Here is a 12529-nt window from a genome sequence, read left to right as displayed (position 1 = left end):
GGGCTCGTTCCGGCTGTGGGGTGGCAGGCACCCTTCATCTCCCAGTTATTGAAGCTCTTTTCTGCACCCCCTCATCCTCCTTCTGCAGAGCACGATGTTGCTGGGGGCACCTCAGGCATGCTGCTGTCCCCGCTGCCGCAGTGTGCGAAGGACGAGCCAGAGAGCCGTAAGTACCGGTCTGCCCCGCTGCACCGGGCTGCATGGCCACAGCTCCAGCCCAAGCCCATGCCAGCATGATGGAAATGGGGGGCTTAGAGAATTGGGGGGGGCCATCACCAGTGCCTTCGGAGGGATGCTCACTGATGGGGGTGTTGGGACTTCTCTCTCCAGAGGCTTTGGCTCCAAAGCAGCCCCAGAGTGTGAGGGGATGAGGATGACTGAGATGGGGCCGGAGGGCTCCCCAGCTCTGACCCAGCCTGAGGGCCTGGCAAGGCTGCTGGCTGCCACATGGCAGGTTGTAGGGCTCAAGGTTTCTAAGGGACAGTGGCCCCAATCCAGCGCTGTGCAGCACTGCAAGGCATGTGACTCCCATTCCTTCAGCAGGTCCTGGCTGCCCCCTTCCCCAGTAACACCATAAAGCTTCAGATGAGTTAGGACTGGGTGTGAGGGCCAGAGGTGCCTGCAGCTCCCCTGCCCTGCAGCCCACCCAGGGGCGGATCCTGCGCCTCCCTTACTGTGTGCACTGCCAGGGGTTTGGCGCTAAGGTGATGCAGGATACGTCCCTGGGTCTGATTTGCATGGGTGCCCCAGCCAGCATCCCACACTGGGTAATTGCCTTCTGTCTCCCTAAATTCCCCCTGCAGTTTCAAGTGGATGTGGGATTCTCCTTCACTTCCAGTCCTAATCTGTTGTGTAGCGTTGCTGCGCGCTGCTACGCCGCTGCTGCCTTCCAGCCCAGAGGTGGCTGCATTGCAGTGGTGGGTGAGTGACTCCTGCTTTTGTATCTAGCTTGTGAAATGCTTTGGGGCCCTGCAGGGTGCTGTGGAGCTGTGGCTAGGGCATGTCGGGCTGCAGGGCTGGCCGGGGCAAGCCGGGCAGACCCTGGGCTGGTGGTGATCCCCCAGCAGGTCCCATCAGACAGTGCATCTCTCCTCTCTGCTCTCTCCCAGCAGCTGGTGGGGACCACATCGCTGGAGTGCCACCTGCTCCCCTTGCCATGCCACGTAAGGCTTTCCTTGCCCCACTCTGCCTAGTAAACCCCCTCAACCCTGCGAGCAGGGTCTAATATGGTTCTCATTGCAGACACCGGTTGCTGCTTCCCTCCCCTTCCCCTCCTGGGTGAGTACCATGCCCAGGCCACCGTGCTTGTAAGCACTGGGGCAGGAGGTAGCCACAGCTCACAGGCTGTGTCTGCTCTCCTTACAGACTGTCACACTACCGTGAAGCAGGAAAGAGCTGAGCAAAAGGCTGGTAAGTGTCTGCAGCTTCGAGCAAGTCCACCTGCTCCAGGGGCCAACTCTGTCCTGTCCTGCCCATGTGGGACAGAGGGCAGGGCCTCCCACAGGCAGCACTCTCCCGCGGCTCTGCGGCAAGGTCAGGTTGAGCATGGTGGCTCCAACACTCTGGTTGCTCCCTCCATGCCAAACCATTGTGGCAGGTTTTGCTGGTGAGACCTCCCCGGGGATGGGAAAAGGAAACCAAGTGCTGCCAGTGGCCACCACAGCCCCAGGCTCCCCTGGGACGGCTGCCATGAGTGAGCAGCCAACAGCAGCTGAAGAGGCGTCGGACGCAAGCCTGCACGGTGGGTCCTCCCTGCAGCATCCTGACAGCCTCACAAGGGGCTCTTGGAGCTATGCTGAGGGTTTGCTGCCACTGACCACCCCCTCTTACTGCAGGCTCCAGCGTGGCAGGCTTGCTCCAGAGCATCCAGCAACTGCTGGTGCAGATCCTGCAGACATCACGGCAGCAGCAGGCACTGCTGGAGAGCCTGGCCAGCGACACTGTCTCCCACCTCCACCTCCTCTCCCACAGCCTGGTGCAGGTGGGCGAGACCCTGCACCAGCTCCTGCTCCGGCCGCAGGCCCACCCTGGCCCCCTCAGCCACTGTGTCCCCCACATGCCCCTTTTTGACGGTGGCCCAGGGGTGCCTTGCTCCGACGGCACTCCCCGCACCTCCCTGGATCACAAAGAGGAGCTTCAGGTGTCCCCTGCTGCCAGCTGCACCCCCCCGTGAGTGTCACTGTCCCTGGTTCCAGGGACAATAGCTTCACTACGCAGCCACGACACAAATCTTTATAGCAGAGGCCCCAAATATTTTGGAAGTTTATAGAAAAGAGACATTATAATAAAATTAAAAATAGCTTTTGTACCAGCGACAGCAATCGACCAATCTTTCCCCCTCTCAGGGGATGTTCCCCTTCTCACTTTCGAGATGAGCAGAAGGGGAACTCGGCTATTTACAGCCTCCGAGAAACTCCCAGGCCACACATTGTGGGGCAGACATACTTTCTCAACCTCTGCCCACTCCCTGATGGCTTCCAACTGGGCCTGGGGCCAGCGGGACCCCAGCCTGGAAACATGCTGCCAGGCTGTGGAGGAGAGCAGGGCTGCTGCTGGGGTTTCATCCTTCTGCAAGGGCAGGGGCCAGAGTGGGCGATGCTAGGCAGCACAGGGGCTGGGGAGGCAGCATGTGCTGCAGCCATGGTCCCTTGGTCACCAGGTCCTTGGTGGGTCACTTCTAGCGGGGCTGTGGCCTTGCAGTATGCTGCAGTGAGGCCCCTCCTGCTCCTGGGGCTCAGGACATGGATCACCATCAGGTAGCAGTCGTTACAGACATGCCATGGCACTTTGTGCTTGGCAAAGCAGTCACTGGCTCTTGCCTGGACACCCACCACCTCCACCAGGATGCCCATATCCTCCATGGGAATGGGCAGATGTGCCAGCTGCCTCCAGAATCTCTTGGCCATGTCCAGGGAGAGGATGCAGATGCCGCTGGTGCAGGGCAGATAGACGTCAGGCCAGTAGTCCTGCCATGCCACATGCTGCTTGCTGGAGGGCTGGCGGATGACCTGACGCTTCTCACAGAAGAGGAAACTCACATAGAGGCCAGTCCGTGCCAGGTCAACCCCAGCCAGGAAGGTGGGGAAGCAGTCCGTGCTGAAGCAGTCATCCATCTTGTGGATGTAGCAGGGCCAGCACTGCTCAGATGCCGTGCATGACCTTCAGGGTAAGGTTGCAGCTTACCCTGTAGCTCCCCAGCAGGATGTCCCCAAACTTCTGCCCTTCCCACTGCACACCCCGGCCCACTGCTGCCTTGGATGGCTGCCCCACCAGAAACATCATCTGCCAGGAGGCTTGCCAGGGCATCCCATGTCCTCCAGCTGGCTGGAGCACCACAAGCCATGGTGAGGGGCCAAGGGCATGGCCAACAGGGGCCACCAGTGAGGTGGCTGGGGAGAGCAGGTGCTATAGCACTAGTGAGCAGCAATGTCACAGCCCGGCCGGCATCTGGCAGGGGAGAAGCGTGGGTGAGCGGTGCTGGGAAAGCCCGTTACCTCTGACAGCATCGTCCCTTGTCCCATGCCAGCTGTGCACCCTGGGTCGCAGAGAAGGGACATGCTGTGGGGGCGTGCTGGCCTCGTGATGCAGCGGGTGGGGAGCCAGGGCTCACGGGGGCTGCTGGGAGTAGGTCCAGCCACTGTGGGGATGGTGCACCCATGGCCAGACATAAACCATCCTCTGTGCTACTGAGCAGAGTGCAGAAAGCAGCCGGCTGCTGGCCAGCAGCTCTGTCCCCAAGCCTCACAATAGTGGAGCCACTGCCTGAAAACAGCTGTGCCCTGGCTTTCCCCCTCAGGGGCCGATCAGTTTGGGCAAAGGTAGGAGAAAGTTGGGATATCCTTTCCTGAGCCCCGCCACTTACAACTGGTGAGATTGCAATGGGAGGACACCTTTGGGCTGTGCTCCCTGCTACCCTGCTGTGCTCCCCATTGTCCCACTGAGCTCCTCACCACTGTGCCTCACTCCCTGCCATCCTGCCATGCTCCCCACCAGAGGCTGCATCCTCCTCCTCCCTCCAGCCCTGGGACATAATGGCACCCATTCCTTGAGCCCTAGGGGTGCTGGAGCAGCCAGAGCAGGCTGTTCCCCTGCACAGAGAGGGGGCAGGTCCCTGGCAGGAGGTGAAGTGCAGTGAGGGGTGCCCTGGGATGGGGTGCAGTAGTGGGCTGGCTGCAGGGGAGGGTGTGTGTGCAGCAGGGCCTGCAGTGGGGTGCTCTGGGGGTTGCAGATCGGGGGTGCATGGGGTGGCATTGAGGGTGCAGTGGGAGACAGTGATGGTGCAGTACCGGGAACTGGGAGGATTAGACTGAGCATGCAAGGGGGTGCAGTGGGGTTGCAGTCTGAGCACGCTGGGGTGCAGCGGGGTGGCAGTAGGTCTGCAGGGGGGGCACAGGATGGCATCAGGGGGGTACAGAGGGCGGAAGAGGGGGTACAGGGGGGCGGCAGGGCAGTACAGAGGGCAGCAGAAGGGGTAGAGGGGCTGCAGGGGGGTACAGGGAGTGGCAGAGGGGTACAGGGGCAGCAGCAGGGGTACAGGGGAGGCAGGGAGCGTACGGGGGCGGCAGGGGGGTACAGGGGGCAGCAGAGGGGGGTACAGAGGGGCTGCAGGGGGGGGTACAGGGGGCGGCAGGGGGGCGCAGCGGGTGCACTGGAAGCTCAAGCCACGGGGTGCAGCGCGGTGCACCGACCATGCGCGCAGGGCCGGGCTGGAGTGACAGCTCGGCAGCCAACGGGAGATCAGGGAGGAGAGTCAGGGGCGGGGTCAGCTCGAGGCCCGCCTGACCGTCAGGGGCGTGGCCGAGGGGCATTCTACCCAATCGCAGAGGCTGCGGCGGAGCAAAGTCACCGCGGCCAATCACGCAGCGGGGAGGGGCGGGGCGAAGGCGCACCGGCCGGGGCTTGCGCGCGTGTGCGTGCTCCCCCGTGACGTCACCGGAGGGGTATCCCCCAGCGGGGAGGGGCGGGGCGGGGCGGCCCGGGGCAGCCCCCAGGGCTCCCGCCGGGGGGGGGGAGGGCGGGGCTTCGCACCCGGCCAGGTCCAGCCTGCCCCAGGGTTGGGGCATTGCCGAGCCCCCGGGGTCGCCCTCCCAGAACCGGGGGTCGCCCCTCGTGCAAAGGGCGTGAGCCCCACCCTGGGGTCTGCTTCACCATCCCGACCCCCCGGTGCAGGGGTGGGTGGAGTGGGCTGCTGGGCAGGCGTGGGGGTGTCCTGCCAGGGGCACGCTGTGACACTCGCACTACACCCTCTACTCCCTGCCCCACCCCAGAAGCACCCTGTGCAGCGCGGCTTGGGGTGCTCCTTGTCGTCCCCCCCCAACCTTTTCTCCAGCTTGGGACAGGGGGATGCCAGAGGGGCAGGACTGGACCCCATCCACTTTCCAGCAAGCCCCCAGCCTTGGGACGCAGGCACTGGGTGGTTTCAGCAAGGGGAGCCAGGGCTGGCACCCAGGGGATGCAGGTGGGGGAGGGTCTGAGATAGGCAAAGCCATCAGCTGTTCCTGGGAATCTCCATCTGAAACAACCCCTGTGCTGGTGAGATCCGACCCGCTCCAGACACAGGCAACATGCCTGCGCTTGCAGAGCTGGTGTGACAGCCAGGAGAACACAGGGCAAGCTCAGGGAGAGCTCATTCCAATGTCTGACAACCTTTTCAGTGAAAAAATTTTTCCTCAAGTCAAGCCTAAACCTACCCTGGTGCAGCTTGAGACTGTTCCCTCTTGTTCTATCATTAATTACCTGTGAGAAGTGACCAGCACCTGCCTCTCTACAATGTCCTCTCAGGCAGTTGTAGAGAGCAATAAGGTCTCCCTCAGCCTCCTTTTCTTAAGACTAAACAGCCCCAGGTCCCTCAGCCGCTCCTCACAAGGCTTATTCTCTAGGCCTTTCACCAGCTTCGTTGCCCTTCTCTGGACACGCTCCAGCACCTCAATGTCTTTTCTTGTATTGGGGTGCCCACAACTGCACGCAGTACTCGAGGTGCAGCCTCACAGATGTCCTGTGGTTGCCTGCTCCTGCAGCTCAGCCTTGCAGCTTCTCCTCTGCATCAGCCTCTCCTCTTTCCTGCCCCAAAGAGTGCCCCAAGCCCTGGGGTGACCTGGTGAGGGGCACACAGACCCCCCCCAGCCATGGGTCACCCTGCAGCCCAGCTCTGATGGCCACCCCGCTGAAGACCCCAGCCACAGCAAAAGCGCTGGGTGTTGGCATTAGGAACAGCCTGCTGGCTCTCAAGCCTTGCAAAATCCTTCTCGTCAACTCCAAATGCTGAAGGAGAGGTTTACCGTGGAGTAAATCGGTGTGCAGCATGACTCCTGCCAGCACCCCGTGCACACACTGCTCCTACCTCCTCCTCACACCCCTCCTTGTGCGAGCGGGGGGGCATTTGCACCTCAGTGCTCTCTGCCAGGCAGCTGAATGCCTGACCTGCTGCCAGAGATGTGTCTGCAGCTTCTGCTGGTGAGATGCCCAGGGGGATGGACACCTCCAGGCACAGAGGCACCCCAGTCAGCCCTCGGGCACTTCTCTTTTGCACTTTTATTTTTGGTGGAAATTAAGATACTTTCACCAACAACTCTTAACTCTTCATGGGTGGGCCAGAAGGCAATGATGGAGTGTTTGGTTCGTGGTCATGCCCTGAAGGTCTCACACACTGCAAAGCAGCACCCAACATCTCCCCCCACAAACAACCACCCAGCTGGGATATGGCATAAGATAGATTAGGCAGAAGTATAATTCCAAAATCCAGAAGTGAAGTGGGAGAGGATGTCTAAGGACAAGGAGAGGAAGCTGCTTTGAAGTGTATGAGGATGTTTATCTTGATGTCAAAAAATAGTTCACTATTTTTGAATAAAGTGGCTCCCCTCTTTGAGGTGGATTCTCCTTGTGCTGTGCCTGGCTGTGGCGCAGGGACATACTGCACAGACTTCACCCTCATCAGATGTTAATTTTTCTCATGTGATTGGCCTGAAAAAAACCCTCCATTTTGCAGCAGACAGGACAAGACAGAAGTGAAGACTCAGGGATGAGAGCAGCCAAGCTACTTCAGAGGACAAGGTCGGGTGGGTTTTTGAAGGCAGTCTGGAACCAGAGCACACTTGGAGTCTGAGATTGAATTCCAGTTGAAAGCAGGGTGCAAGGAGATGCTCAGTGTCTGGGATCACTAGGCACTTCCCCGTGCCAGGAACTAATGCTTATGGGGTTCCTCAAGAGGATTTGAGTGTTCCTCGAGGTCCCCGCCTTAAACAGGGAGGAAGCCTCCAGCTCAGATTATCCATCTTCCCCGCAGGAGACGCCTTCATTAGTTAATTAGAACAACAGTCCTCATGGGTTCATCTGGGATTTGAAGCTGTGCTGGCAGGAGATTTGCTGACTGCACGAGAGCCCTGGGGCAAAGCTCCTCGGGAGGACACAGGGCCTGGAGCCCACCGGGACTTACACACACACACACACACACACACACACACACACGCCTTCTGCTGAGCTGGGAGCCTCTGGATTGCACTTGTTCCATTTAATTTTAGTCAGGATACTCCTCCTTGAAATGTAGAGCCCTGGGTTTTAGCCCTGGGTTTTAGCCCTGGAGGTGGTGAAGCATCTTTATATAAAGTAAGAATAAAATGCAATATTCCCCTCTGTGTAGGCATCACTCACACTCCAACAAGAAGATTCAATGTGGTTTCTTCAACACAGCTTCCACTGAGAGCACTGCTCATGCATAACAACGTATCACTTAGCACTTGGTTCTCTCAAAGGAAATTTTAGTGGTGGTATTTGAGGGGGGGGGGGGGAATGTTTTTTATGAGAAAACTTCAATCTGCAAGCCATAAAGGGAACAATGGCTTTGCACCCTCTGGAAAATTGTCTCAGACTCTGCTAACATGGTTTTATCTTCCTCTGCAGGCTTCCTTCTTAAGATAAATTTGTCCAGGATTGCATTTGGTGTAAGAGTTTGATTTCTGTTGGTACAAGGCTGATTTCTCACGAGAGTAACCGCCTTAATTTTCTACCACTTGACAACAAGCACAGCTGCACCTCATACTTGTAGATTTTGTTTTTGCAATTGCAACCCATGGGAGATCCTTCCCCTGCTCACCGCCACAACACCCTGAGGCTAGTCCTTCAGCAGCATCCCTCTGTGTCAGTATATGGGCCCTGGATGTTTGCTCCAGGGCTAGAAACACTTGACTTGCTTGTCCTAACACAAAAGGCAAAGGCTTGCAGGACACTCAGGTCCTACCCCAAGTTTCTTCCGAAGAAGATAGGTCCATGTCGCAACACTCTGGTGCACTCCTGGGCACCCCCAAATATTGCTATAGCATCGCCTCAAAGTTGGCATTGCAAAATTATTTGCAATTTTATACTGTCAAGATCCTCCTCAAAGCCTTTTTGGGCCTTGCTTTACTCTAATTTTCCATGTAACTTCATCCCCTTTCCTGTGCTCTTCACTCTGAAACAGCTCCCCTCCTTGAGGAATGACCTTTCCCACCCGTTCGCCCACTCCGCTCTGCTCCTTAGGCACGCCGGCCCCACAAATCTCATTAAAGGACACATTCATTTACTGGAAGTCTCCAGCATGCTGCTCTGAGCAATTCTCATGCTGTCTGCAGGCGCTCTGCCCTCCTGGCTGCTCTATTAATTTCTCTTAGCAAGCTCCCTGATTTCTATGCAGTTCCCTTGATGAAGTTAAGCACAACTCAAGTGGCTTTTCCACTCGGCAGAGCAGCTCTTCAACAGCTCTCTTCTAAATTGCCAGAGATAAAGTCCTGAGTCTGGCCCCCCGTGGCTTCCCCCATCAGCCTCGCCATGAAACTCAGTTACCAGCGGCTAAAAATCGTGATGCTTTGCATCACCACCACATTTGCCTGGTCTCCTGTCTCACAATGTCCCACTTCCCTGTCCACTGCTCCCCTCTGGCCATGTGACCATGGCAGCTTCTGTTTATCCCTGGACACAGTCGCTCTGAGATGCTCCAGTCCCTGCAGGTAAGCTAAGCCAAGTACCTCATCTTCATGGCCCCTGCACCCATACCCCCATGCAAAACCCGGCATGTCCTGCCATCCTGCTGTGTTCTCACACCTCCAGGTGTTGTGGTACAGGGTACTGCTGAGGCAACACTGGTTCCTGATGCCCTGAGTCCATCTCTGAGCCCCTTGTCTTTGCTCTGGGCTGACTTCGTCATGCTCAGCTCTGTCCCAGTTGCATGGGACAGGTACCCATGGCATGATGCTGCCCCAGCAGAGGGGCCTGGAGAGATGCCCGATGGCGGGAGCAGTGCAGGAACATGCTCTGTCTGTAGCTGTATCTCCCACTTGTGGGTGCCTGGCTACCACCTATCACCCTGCAGACTGGGGCTGAAGCTTTGAGGGGTCCCTAACGTGAGATGAGGGCTGGGGATGGCAGCAGGAGGGTGAGACATAGGGCTAGGGGATAGAGAAGAAGGAGGGGTGAGCAAGCAGGCTCTGCACAGGTTGCTCCAGGGGAAACAGGGTCCCTCTACATGCTCAGAGCTGCTCACTCCACGCTGGCCGTGGCGGGACCGCTGTCTGCAGGGCTGAGGGACTGTCAGGGACAGGGTAGGGCAGGCTCCAGTGCCTGTGATCTGTGCAGTGGTGCTAACCATGGGTAATGGATGGGTCTGTGCAGGGAGGGCGGTCAAGGCTTGCTACTTCGATGAGAAAATCATCGAGTGGCTGCAGGGTGCGACAGGCAAATTGCAAAAGAAGAGAGCAGCCAGGTCACTCTCCCAGCCTTTCATCATCCCCGGAGTGGCACGGTGACAGCCATGTCTGGCCAAGGATCAAGCTCTGAGCTGCACCCACGGCAGGATTTATGTTGACTGTGGTGGAAAATCTTCATCTCGCTGGGACCTGGCAGCAGAGGAGGGGAACGAGGACCTCCCAGAGCAGTAGTGGGGGATCTGCTGCCTCCAGCCATGGGGTTTCATGAAGGGAGCAAATGCTGAGGTAGGGACAGAGCAGGGCTGCACACCCCTCCCTACGCAGCTGTCCCTGCACCCTGCAGAGCTAATGCTGTCCTTGGGATCTCATTGCACAAAGACCACCAACCCCCACGGAACTAAGCTGATGGCACCAACAGCCAGTCTGCCACCTGCATCTCGCAGCCTCCAGGGCTAGCAGGGGGCATGGCACCCTCCTGCACTCAGAGATACCCCAAAGGCTGGGACCACTCACCAGCCCCCACCCGCTGCTGCCCACTCAGGCGTGCACGGGCAGAGAGAGGAGGAGGGATGGTGGGTCCTGCCCACACACACACAGCTCGCTGCAGGGCTCAATAATTCAGGCCTGACACATTAAAGTCACATGGCGTGCAATTGCTGTCTGCAATGACAGACTATGTCAGGGCTGCTGTCTGGTGAGTCTGGCCTGGCAGACATGGGCAGGCAGAAGCAGGAGGGCCTGGTAGCCCCCCCCAGGGAGGGCAGGCTGTGGACAGCACACAGAGCATCCCTTCAGTGGGAGGAGGTTGTGGGAGCAGGTATGGTCCCAGCCCTTGGGGTGCCCTTTCCCATGTGTCAGAGCAGGAAAAGCCTGCCCAATGGCACTGACAGCCCAGCAGGCAGGATGGGGCTGGGACACAGCAGGCTGAGCAGGGCGATGCTGTCCTCAGGACCACCACATTCTCCTGCATCAACTGTGTCCCCTGCAGCCTCCCAGGCAGGACAGAGGCCATGAAGGGTTGTGGTGCCCCAAGGCACCCGGCCAAAGCCTTTCCTAGCTGTGTCTGTCCCCACATCCCTGCAGCCACCTGCCCTGTTGGGGCTTGAGCCCTCCTCCATCCCTCCCCAGCACCAAGGAAGTGAAGGTCCTCACCGGCTGTGTGGGGAGTCAGTTGCCGTGGGGATGTCAGATGCACCTGGTTGTTATAGGGACACTGTTGCTATGGTTATACAGTTGCTGTGCCTGGCAGAGGCAGGGATGGAGCACCAGGAAGGCTGTTTGCACTTGGGGGGGCCGGAGTCACAGAGACCCCAACTCTCTGAGCAGAGGGAGAAGGCAGAGTCCAGCCTTCGCCTCAAGCGCACACCCATGGGGCCGAGGCTGGAGACCACGGAGAACACACTGGCAAAGCTAACCCAGCCCCATAGGGATGGACAGGCTGGTGATCCTGACTCCGCAGTGAAGCGGAGGTGACTAAGGGGATGCAGAGTCTCCGTTGGGGTGTCCCAGCATGCTCCCAGTCAGGCTTGGTGGGAGACACGGTGCTGAATACCCGTGCTGCATGTCCCACAGGAGAAAGCAGCTTCACCACGCCTGGTGCCAGGAGCACTGAGCAAAAACCTTCCAGTCCTGCAAGACTGCATGTCCTGGACTTATACCACATCACAGCCTGGGCATGGGGATGGGTTTCTGCTCTGCTGGGGGGTGAAGTGGGGAGGGGGTTTCCCAGCTCTCAGCAGGCAGCCTACGGGCCCTGGGGGATGAGCTGGGCTGGCAGAGAGTGCCTGGATCCCCTCCAGTGCTTCTTGGCTGAACTCCTTCCCCAGCAGCGCAGTCAGATGCTTGGCCTGTCCTTGAGATGAAAAATGCAGTTGCACGTTTAATTAAAATGAGAGGAAGCGCTGAGCTGCCCCAGCACCACTGAGAAGCGGAGTCCAGCAGAGCCAGTGCATGGCTCCTCTGGGCTTCCCTGGGCAGCTCTGCCACCTAAAACCACTGCTTGCCTCTTCCAGAACCCCTCGGAGGTCTGGACCTGCATATGCCACCCCGTGGTGTCTGCCATGGAGCAGGCCAGGGACTGTGCAGCTGCTTGCAAGGGGAATGTGCATCCCACCACACGCTCCCTAGGCTCTGTTATTGTAGGGTCTGCACAAACTTGGCAAGCAGCGGGTTTGCACTTCAACACCACAGCAGTAAGCTAGGGGAGGAAGGAGGGGTAAGGATGCTGCATGGAGCACTGACATCTCCAAGAAATCGGGGTGCATTTGTGCAGGACTACCCACTGCGCTGGCACACATGCTAGGGTGGCACAAGCCCTGTGTTCTGTGTGCACCACACTCCAGTGAGCTGCTGATGTGAAAGCTAAAGCTGAGCTACTCATTCTCTGGGGGCTGCTACTGCCAGGGGGATGCGATTGGACTTGGTGAAGTGAGTAATGTTTTTAATTAAAAAATTAATCCTTAATCAGTCGCCTGGCTGGACCAGACAGGGCATTTTGCGTGGCAGAGAAAGGACTGGAGGATGAGCTCTCGGGGAAGGAGGGGAGCAGGTGCAGGGTCCCCTAGCCCGCTTGCACAGTAACCGGGGCTCCTGTCCAGCCACCCCAGGCTGCCCAGCACACGTGCATCCCAGGCTGGCTCCCCACAGCCATCCCCCCGGCAAGGCCCAGAGATTCAGGCACCAAAGCCCTGAACCCACCACAGCCACTGTGGCCCTTATCACCTCCCCACCCCCGCCATTCCCTCCAGCTGCCCCCACAGCCCCCTGAGCCCACCCTGCTCTAGCCAGCTGGGCCCCAGCTCCCAAGCAGCAGGTTTAATTAGATTGCAATCCTATTACATCTCTGCCTGCCCGCC

This window comes from Leptosomus discolor, chromosome Z, assembly GCF_034619465.1.
Source record: "Leptosomus discolor isolate bLepDis1 chromosome Z, bLepDis1.hap2, whole genome shotgun sequence".
Taxonomy (NCBI): Eukaryota; Metazoa; Chordata; class Aves; order Leptosomiformes; family Leptosomidae; genus Leptosomus; species Leptosomus discolor.
Note: the sequence above shows the minus strand (reverse complement) of the source record.